Consider the following 10,214-nt stretch of genomic DNA (forward strand, 5'->3'; position numbering starts at 1 on the left):
ACAGATTTATTATCTCCCAGCACCACAGGTCAGAAGTCTGCAATGGGTCTCACTGGGTTACAGTCAAGGTGTTCACAGAACTGTGTTCCTTCTGCAAGCTTCACAGGAGAGATGTTTCCTTGCCTTTCCACCATCCAGAGGCTGCCTGGATTCCTTGGCTTGTAGCTTCTTCGTTCATTTTCAAAGCCAGCAAACCTTCAAATCTCTCTCTGAGTCTGACCTTCTCTTCTGCTTCCCTTGGTCAATTTAAAGGACTTTTATGATTACACTGGGCTTATCAGGAAAATCCAGGATTAAACTCCTTAATGTAAGATCAGCTAATTAGCAACCTTCCTTCCATCTGAAACTTTAATTCTCCCTTGAAATGGCAGATGGCAGCCTCCACCCCTCAGCCAAGCTCTGAAATCCCCTGGGCCAGGTGGGCTTCGGGCCCAAGCAGGGCGGGGGCTCATCCCCCCAGCCCTCCTGCCAGGGAGCGGCCCTGTGGCCAGTGGCGGAGGCAGCTGCACGTTTGGCGTCCTGCAGCAGCACGAGCGCATGGGGTACCAGCTGCAGGGAGCAGAGGCGAACGGCGGGCTCCCGGCTGCATCCACCTTCTCCTCGGCCCCCGAAGCTGCGTCTGGTGGCGTCTCCAGCCACACGCCCCCTGAAAATGGAGCCGACAATCTCCTAGGCTCCGAGGGACCACAGCCGGCAGCTCCGGGGACGGCCTTGGGAAGGTACTGGCCTCGATCTAGTCCCCAGATCACTCAATCAATAACCTCTCATCCAGTCCCTCCACCCCCGTGGGCTCCCCACAGGGCCTGGCAGGGACATCGCAGTGTCCCCGAGCTGGAACCCCCGGTGCCTCATCGCCCAGCTACGGCGGGGCTCTCCACGGCCTGCAGAGTAAGACAAGACCATCTGGACGAGGCCATCCACGTGCTCCGCAGCCACGCCATGGGCACGGTGGGCGGCGTGCATACGCCGCTGCCCAGCCATGCGGTGGTGGCCTCGGGCTTCACTGACCCCATGCCGCTGGGCGGGCGGCACGCAGGCCTGGTCGGAGGCGGACACCTAGAGGACGGCCTTGCGGGCAGCGCCAGCCTCATACACAACCACGCGGCCCTCCCCAGCCAGCCAGGCGCCCTCCCCGACCTCTCCCGCCTCCCGACTCTTACAGTGGGCTAGGGTGAGCAGGTGCCACGGCAGCCACCGGCGAAGTCAAGCAGGAGGAGAAGGAGGACGAGGAGAACACGTCCACGGCCAACCACTCCGACGAGAAGAAAAAGGGGCCGAAGGCCTCCTGGGCCGGGACCAGCAGTACTGAGGAGCTGCCCTGAGGAGAAACACCTGAGGGACCGGAAGAGGCGCAAGGCCAGTAACGCGCGGAAGCGGGTGCGCATGCGCAGTATTAATAAGGCCTTCTGGGAGCTGGGGCGCCTGTGCCAGATGCACTTCAGGTCAGACAGGGCACAGACCGAGCTGCTCATCCTGCAGCAGGCCGTTCAGGTCATCCTGGGGCCAGAGCAGCAGGTGCAACAGCGGAACCTGAACCCCAAAGCAGCGTGTTTGAAACCGCCAGAAGAGGAAAAGGTGTCGGGCGTGGTCAGAGACCCCCAGATGGTGCTTTCCGCTGCCCACCCGGGCCTGAGTGAAGCCCACAGAACCCCACCGGGCACATGTGAAAGGCGCGTCTCTGTGGGACAAGCCACCCGCCCTCAGCCCCGTGCGCTGGGCCCAGAGCGGCCACTCAAGGCCCCGGGCTTCATCCACATCCACACCTCACACACCTGTTGTCAGCATGGAGCCAACGCGGACCTGAGGAGGCTCGGAGTGACTGGCGATGAAGGTAACGTTGGGACCTGGCGCTCCCTGGGCACCTCGGCTCACCCCTCACTGGTCTCACTCCCCCTGCCCCCAATCTCAGCCACCCTGAAACCTGCCCCAGGGATCCTGAAACTGCATCTTGGTCCAGTTGCCTGGGCTGACAGGAGCATTTTTTTTTTAGTAAACAAAACCTGAAAGCAAGCAACAAAACATACACTTTGTCAGAAAAGAAAAAAATGCCTTAACTATGAAATGTGGGGAAATCAAAACATATCACTTGAGGGAGATGCTGTGGAAACCCGGCTTACTCTTCAAAAGCCACCAGGAAATTGTGCCTACACGTAATATTTTTTAAATGAAAATGAACATTAGGTATTTAAAAAAAAAAAAGACTCCTCGGGAGGCCATTATTTTGCCTACCACAAGGTACAAATTGAATTAATTACCTTGTGTAATCTCAGGGTGATCTAATTAAACCTACACTGTGTGCTAGGGATGCCTGCATTTTTCAGAGTCCTTTGTGCTAATTCTTTGCTCTTGAATTCATTCACTTATTCATTTAATAAATAACCATTGAGTAACTACCATAGGCCAAGCACTGCTTAGGCACCCGATATAGACTGGTAAAGATGTTCCTTTCTCTCACAGAGTTTACAATTTTGTGGGTGAAAAGACCATAAATAAGCTAATCAATAAGTAGTATTTAAATACTTCATTATTTATTTCTATGGAGGCTTTATTTTTCTCCCGATTGGCTTGAAAAATATTAGCTGTGTCTTGAAAATTCTATTGCTCTCTGTTCTTTTAACTGAACTCCATGTACATTCCCTGTACACCAAGCTGCTCATCCTGCAGCAGGCCGTTCAGGTCATTCTGGGGCCGGAGCAGTATATATATACATATATACTTACATATTTATATATTATATATTTATTTATATATATATATTTCTTTTAACAAAGAAATAAACCTGTAAGGGATCACTCCACTACAGTTGTCCATTAATTATTTGTGGATAATATATATTACTTCAGTATGCTGGCATATTGAAGAAGGGAGCCAACAAACATTGTTTTTTCTTCCTGGTGACATATCAAACACTGACCCCAGGTACTCATGGAATCTTTATTCCATTTTATTCCTTTGTAAATCACAGCCACTATTTATTATTCACTAGGTTAAGATGAATATACACTGAATCAAAGTTATTCATCAACAAAGAACATTTACTAATGGAAAGTTATTAAAATAAGTTCTGTAATAGTATAATTTTGTGAGGTTTATTTTTTGTATTTTTATTATTTGTGTGAAGAACCATTATTGAGTTTGCAAGATAAGATGTATTTTCTAGTGCCTATTTATGATACTTTTTTGTAATCAAATTTGTAGCTGTGCACTTATTTTTCTAGATATTTTGACATTTCTTGGGTTTCATATTTAACAAGGCTGTAGAAATTTAAAATAGTGAACAAACGTTTGTGAATACACTATTTTAAAATTGTTTTAAATGAGAGAAGGGGTCTTCCTTTGTTGCCCAGACTGGAGTACAGTGGCATAATCGTAGCTCACAGCAAGCCTTGAATTTTTTTTTTATTTAAGAAAATTAAATGCCAATTTATTCAGCTCCCAGGCGATGGGGGGTGGTTTATGGCTAGGAGGAACTAGCAACAGCTGGGTGCTCTGATTGGGTCCAGGGGGGCGGGCCGCTATTGGTTGGCGAGTTGTTGGGCAGGTTTTCCTGCCACCGGCCAGGGTTGCATTAGCCGGAGCCTTCCAGGGGAGCCATGCGGTAGAGCTAGGTGCTGAGTGCAGAGCCTGGTGCAGGGTGCGCAGTCAGGTGCTGAGTGCAGAGGTGGATGTGTCCAGCCTCCCGGCGAGGCAACCGGCCTTACATTCCGACCCTTTTGATGATATAGGACGCCGCTTCTTTCTGGCTACTTCTTGCTGAATAGGGGTGGAGTGAGGGAGAAGGGTCAGTTGGCTGGTGCCTCCGTTGAGAGTCGGACATAGGGGTGAAGTAGCATCTGGTTTGATGAGAAATAAGGAGATAATCACAATTGTGTAGGATGGATTTCCACTCTGTAACTACTATCCATCTGTAATTAATATACCATTACAGAAGGTGTACTGAGTTGCTAATTCAGCCTTTCTACTGTTTTGTCTTGACCAGGTCTACAGCACGGTGTCCTGATTTATAAGAGGTAGGTGAAAATACAGCCATCCTTCACGCAGCTCTTACGAGCCTGTTTTTAAAGGAGTTTAAAGCATGGGGCAAGTCGTAGGACCCGGGTCAAATGGTTTTGTATACAATCACTAAAAATTCTTCCGAAGTTTCTGTAGCTCAAGCCACATTTTATCTTTGTTATCACACTGAAATCATAGGTCCCCGAAACACAGGACCTTGAAAAAATATGTTTAATTATGTGTTGACAATAGCACCATCCACTCCCTCCTTCTCCAGGATTCTTTTCTCCCCCCTCAACAGAAATAACATAAATATTCATCCTGGGAGATCATGTTGTGCTATAACACATGACAGCAAACTTTAAATCTCAGCTAAACACTCCATAGTACCAAAGCAACTAGCAATCGCTAAAACAATTAACTTTCCCCCCAAATGGGCAAAAAAATTAGTGGTCATCAACTCAAGATTTCATTCAGTATATTTCCTTATCATTCACAGATTTTTGGCTGAATTGCTATCAGATTCTATTCTGTGTCAGCCTTGTCTGCTCTCCTTCCATCTAAAACTTTGTCGTTTCGCATTTTCATTCATTGCATTCCTATTGCTCTATGAATCAAAGTCTCTGCAGGACACTTAGAGAACATTCAAAAGATTGGACTGAAGCATGTTAAAAGTAGGATTATTTACAGAGGACAAATCTGTGACCAGTCAGGGAAAGAGCAAGCGGAATCAACACTCTGACCTCTCTTTAATTCTGTCTTCTGATCTCCCACCAACGTCTGTCATTGCCAAGACTCAAGCAGATGACAGAGGCCAACACAGGCTAATGCAGTCAGCTCCCTGGGGCACAGAACAGAGTATGTGCAGTGGTTGACAAGGTGTGGGGTGGAAGCCATTCACCAGCTTAACAATATTGACTTTCCCTCCTCAAGACTGGCCAGGCTACCACCACTGCAGAGTACCCATCACCCAACAGAGACCAAGCCAAGCCCCTGATATGGCAACATTCTGGAGGAGAACCAGCCAGGAGAACCAGGTAGACACTGTACATTAGATGCCTCCTTCATGGAGTAGGTAGAGTTCTATTCCATACTACACACGAAAATGATTTCCAAATGGATTAAACAGCAGGGAAATGTAACATAGGTAGTAAAATAAACTGAATTTGTTCACAAATAACCTTAAGATAGAGAAGGCCTCCTTCAGAAAAGACATGACATTTGGAAGCTTTGAAGAGAAAGACTGATGGATTTTACTATTCGAAAATTTCAAACTTCCAGCCAGGAGCAGTGTGTCAGACCTGTAATCCAAGTACTTTAGGAGGCTGAGGTGGGATGGTTGTTTGTGGCTGGGAGGTCAAAATCAGCCTGGGCAACAAAACAAGAACCCATCTTTACAAAAAAATAAATTTAAATTAGCCTGATATAGTGGTACACACCTGTTATCCTAGCTACTCAGGAGGCTGAGGTAGGAGGATCACTTGAATCCAGAAGTTGGAGGCTGCAGTGAGCTATGAACATGCCACTGTACTGAAGCCTGGGCAACAGAGACAGACCCTGTCTATATACAAAGTTAAACTTGCTTAAAACTAAAGGGAGCACAAAGTTGAAAACAAACAGCAGATAGGAAGATATTTGCAAAAAGTAACAATAATACAGTAATAACTGCTTCAAATGCGGCTAATTATGTGCCAGATGCCAACCTAATATGTCCTTATTCATTTACTACGACAGTGTGAAGTAGGCACTATTATTATCCTTCCCACTTTTCAGGCCAGGAAACAGATTCAGAGAGGTTGAGTCACTCAGCCAAGATCACACAGCTAGTAAGTGGCACAGCCAATATTAGAATCCGGACACCTTCTCTTCATGGACTGTACTCATAACCCACACTTGATGCTGCCTCTCATTTTTTTCGTAGCGGGGAGCAAGGGGGATGGAGTTTTACTCTGTTGCCCAGGCTAAAGTGCAGCGGCACAATCTCAGCTCACTGCAACCTCCGCCTCCCGAGTTCAAGCCATCCTCCTGCTTTAGCCTCCCAAGTAGCAGGTATTACAGGCATGTGCCACTACACCCAGCTAATTTTTATATTTTTAGTAAAGACGGGGTTTCACCATGTTGGCCAGCCTGGTCTCAAACTCCTGACCTCAGGTAATCCACTCGCCTTGGCCTCCCAAAGTGCTGGGTTTACAGGAATGAGCCACTGCTCCTGGCCCCCTCTCATTTTTTTAATGTTACCTAAAAGAGACCATGAATTTGTATCCACAGTATATAAAGAAATCCCAAAATCAATCAGAAAAAACAAAGAACCCAATAGAAAACTCAGCAAGATTCTTAGTGGGCAATTCACAGAAGAGAAAATTTAAATGACCAACATACCAAACCTCACTAGTAATTAAGGACATGCAAATTTTTGTAATGAGACATCATTTTTTTTTTACCATTAAAAGATTAGCAAAAATTAAAAGAATGTTATCATGGATTGGCAAAGAAATAGGCAGTCTCATAGACTGTGAGTCGGAATACAAATTGGTAGAGCTTATGTGGTAGTAAATAATAAAATGTTAAATATCTATTAGCTGGTGACTCAGCAGAGTCCATTGCCCGGTATCTAATCTACAGAAATATGTGCCTGTATGTACCAAGATATTCCTGTCATCTTACTTGTAATAATAAGATTTTGGAACCACCTAAAGTCAATTAGTGTTGATAGTTTTTTAAAACATAGTACAGTTTTTAAAGAAGGGATTACTTAGCAAAGGTTCCACACCCACACACCCACAGCTTCACTTGCACAATACAGCCTTGAGACATGTGTTTGTTTGACCATGGTGTTTATCACAATTTCGAATTTGGAGGCCTCTACTGGGGCACACGATCTCCATTTTCTCATGAGTCCCATTGTTTCTAATTATCTTTTATTTACAATGCCTGCCTAGCCTCTGAGTGCATTTGAGCTTGCAATGCCCAATTAAATTCTAAGTATATAACCAAAAAGGAGCTTAAAGTTCTTCAAGAGTCTTGGATTCAATATAAACATTCTGCAATAGTTGAGAAGCCTGAGAGGCTGTATCGCGTGGTACTGATAGACCCTTGAGCTCACAGACACTGAAGTCGGACTGGCAGCTCTCAAATGCCAACTATACCACTTAACTATCTGTGTGACTGGCACCCCTGACCTCTCCGTGACTCAGTGTCACCTGAAAGGCAGAATTAACAACACCCATTTTGTTGTGAGAATTAAATCAAGTCTCAGAACAGTGCCCTACACATACAAAATGTTCAATAAATGTTAGCTGCGGCTGCCATGATTGTTATAACTAACAACATGGAAAGAGCTCTGAAACACGTTTTAAAAAAATAAAATGCATACGAACGCAGTTGTGAATATGCACAATATGATTGCTATTATAAGTACGCCTAGGCCAGGAGTGGTGGCAGCTCACACCTGTAATCCCAGCACTTTCGGAGGCCAAGGCAGGTGGATCTCCTGAGGTCAGGAGTTCAAGACCAACCTCCCAAAGTATCTGCTCAGTCAGAACATCTCGCTCATCCCCCTCATCACTGGTCTAGCCCAGACCTGCTGTATCTTTCACATTCTTTACTACAACGACTTGCTCATCGCTGGCACCACCTGCAGTCCATTTCCATCCTTTTGCCAAAAGAATGACTCCAAAGTCCAAATCTGATCACGCACCCACCCCTCACCCTAACCCCTCTGTCTGCTTCTCAGTGGCCATGTGTCGCCCTCAGGATGGGGCATAGGCAATTCTTCACAACACCAGCCTTGCCCATTTTCCTCCCACATTCCCCCTGCCTACAAGCAACTGGCTGTTTCCCACACTGGATTACTTCTCTTGCTCCTGTGACTTTGCCAATGCTGTTCCCTGCCTGGAACACCATTCTAATCCCCCTTCTTTATTTGACCTACTTTTCTGTCCAGAGTCTGTTCAGACATCATGACCTCCTGAAAGGCTCTGTGACCCTCTGGCTCCGCTCCTCATCTGAGTTACTTGGCTCCCTGTTTTTTCTCCTAGTATCATGCACACTGATTCTATGTCCATTTCACCATCCATCCAATTGTCAGCCTTTGGGACAAGGAGTTTGTGTTTGCCAAGTGTCACCAGAAAAGTGTCCAAGTGTCACTCTATGTCACTAGCACCTATCACTGTGTATCAGCCTGTCTAGTCACTCAATAAATGTCTTGTGTTCACCACTAAGGGGGTTTTGTAGCCTCCTGGGATTTGTCATAAGACAAGCTACTAGTCAAAAAAAAAATAAAGCAAAGCAAACAAACAAATGTCAGATGCACATTGATATGTTCATTGTACACTCAATCTCATTTTGATTTGGGAAGACTGATTTTTTTTTTTTTTTTTTTTTTTTTTTGGACCAAGTCTCACTCTGTTGCTAGGCTGGAGTGCAGTGGCACTCCACTCAGCTCACTGAAACCTCCATCTCCCGGATTCAAGCCATTCTTCCACCTCAGCCTCCCGAGTAGCTGGGATACAGGCACGTGCCACCATGCCCAGCTAATTTTTGTATTCTTAGTACAGGCGGGGTTTCACCATGTTGGCCAGAAAAGTCTCGATCTCTTGATCTCATGATCCTCCTGCCTTAGCCTCCCAAAGCGCCGAGGTTACAGGCATGAGCCACCACGCCCAGCCAGACTGATTTTTTTTAAACTATTGATGGTCAAACAAGGTATTTTTCCATATTAGAAGTTAAACTGAAAGATTCATATTTTTAATTTTCTGGGGACCACTTGTATTCAAGAATGCAGACACATAAAATCATAAAACACAATTGAAAACTAATGCAGTACTCATTTTTAAGTGCCCTGGCCTTGCTTCTCCATAGGAGTAATTCTGTTTACACCTCCAGAAAGAAATCTGGGTTTCATTTTGCAAACTCAGGGCAGAAATCAGCTGCCTGAAAATATCCTTAAACACAATCACAGCATTTTAGGGAAATTCCCTGTATTGCAGTTTTTGATGACACCACCATGCAAAAATGTGTTGTTTCCCAACAAAGGAAGGAGAAAATGTACATTGACCATAATTTGAGAAGTCACCTATGAAAGCTGAGGTTAGGGCCGATTTGCTTCTAATTCCTAGAAGAATAAAGTCATTCAAGTTCTATTTATAGGTTAAATCTGGTCACCACAGAAATGCACAATAATGCAAGATGGCTGTACCCTAAAGAGAAAACCTACTTCAGGAAAACTATTGATCAGTAGGAAAATGCAGACCATAGTAGATTTTGCCCAAATCTTGCCTCAGTGGAATTTGACCTGTGTAACCATTTCCCCCTCCTCACAGGCTTAATCTAAACCTTGCTTCTTCTTGTTTTTCCAGATCTGTTTCTGGCAAGTGGTATTTTGGGGGACTGGATTGAGTTAAAATAGCTACAGTTTCAGTGGCTCTAAACACACAAACGTATGAATGAAAGCATGGTGAACTTAAGTGCACTCTCTTTAAGAAGGGGTAGGAACGAGACCCATGCAAGGTACCAGGGTAAAGTCCCTTATCTCCTGGCCCTAAAAATATTAAAAGGATTTCATGGTATGCACCAACAATGCCTCATTCCTTCTGAAAATGAACATTTCACACCGTATCCTAGTCTCCAGCATTCACATTTGCAGTCAGTCATTTCTCACATTCTTATTTTAAAAGCATTTGAACAGTATAGGTATAGAATTTTGTGAATGTAGAAATTCTCCTTTTATAGGAAGTGGACTGGTACTGAGTATAAATCAGAATGAAACAGAGGCCAAAAGCCCGCCACACTTTCTCTGGCCCTCTCTCACCACTATTCTTGCCCTAGGCAAGGCATGGCAATCAATCCTCAGAAAGGACATACCTAATCCCTAGAACGTTCCCTGCTACAGAACAGTATGGACTTCTGGCATTCCCAGAAGTCTGAGCCAGCACTAGACCCAGGGACTCTGGTGGAGCCTCACTTTGTTGCCCAGGATGGAGTACAGTGGCTCGATGTTGGATCAGTGCAACCTCCGCCTCCCAGGTTTAATTGATTCTCCTGCCTCAGCCTCCTGAGTAGCTTTGGGATTACAGGCGTGTGCCACCATATCCAGCTAATATTTGTATTTTTAGCAGAGATGGGATTTCACCATGTTGCCCAGACTGGTCTCAAACTCCTGACTTCAGGTGATCCGCCTGTCTCAGCCTCCAAAAGTGTTGGGATTACAGGCATGAGCCACT

The 10,214-nt window shown here is 45.4% G+C and overlaps 1 pseudogene; it reads left to right on the plus strand.

Moving 5' to 3' along the window:
* The first annotated feature begins 364 nt into the window (after positions 1-364).
* Positions 365-9,390, plus strand: LOC116527204 (annotated as a pseudogene).
* Positions 9,391-10,214: the final 824 nt, after the last annotated feature.

The sequence above is a fragment of the Sapajus apella genome, unplaced genomic scaffold, assembly GCF_009761245.1.
Source record: "Sapajus apella isolate SASKATOON/1434 unplaced genomic scaffold, GSC_monkey_1.0 scaffold53, whole genome shotgun sequence".
NCBI lineage: Eukaryota > Metazoa > Chordata > Mammalia > Primates > Cebidae > Sapajus > Sapajus apella.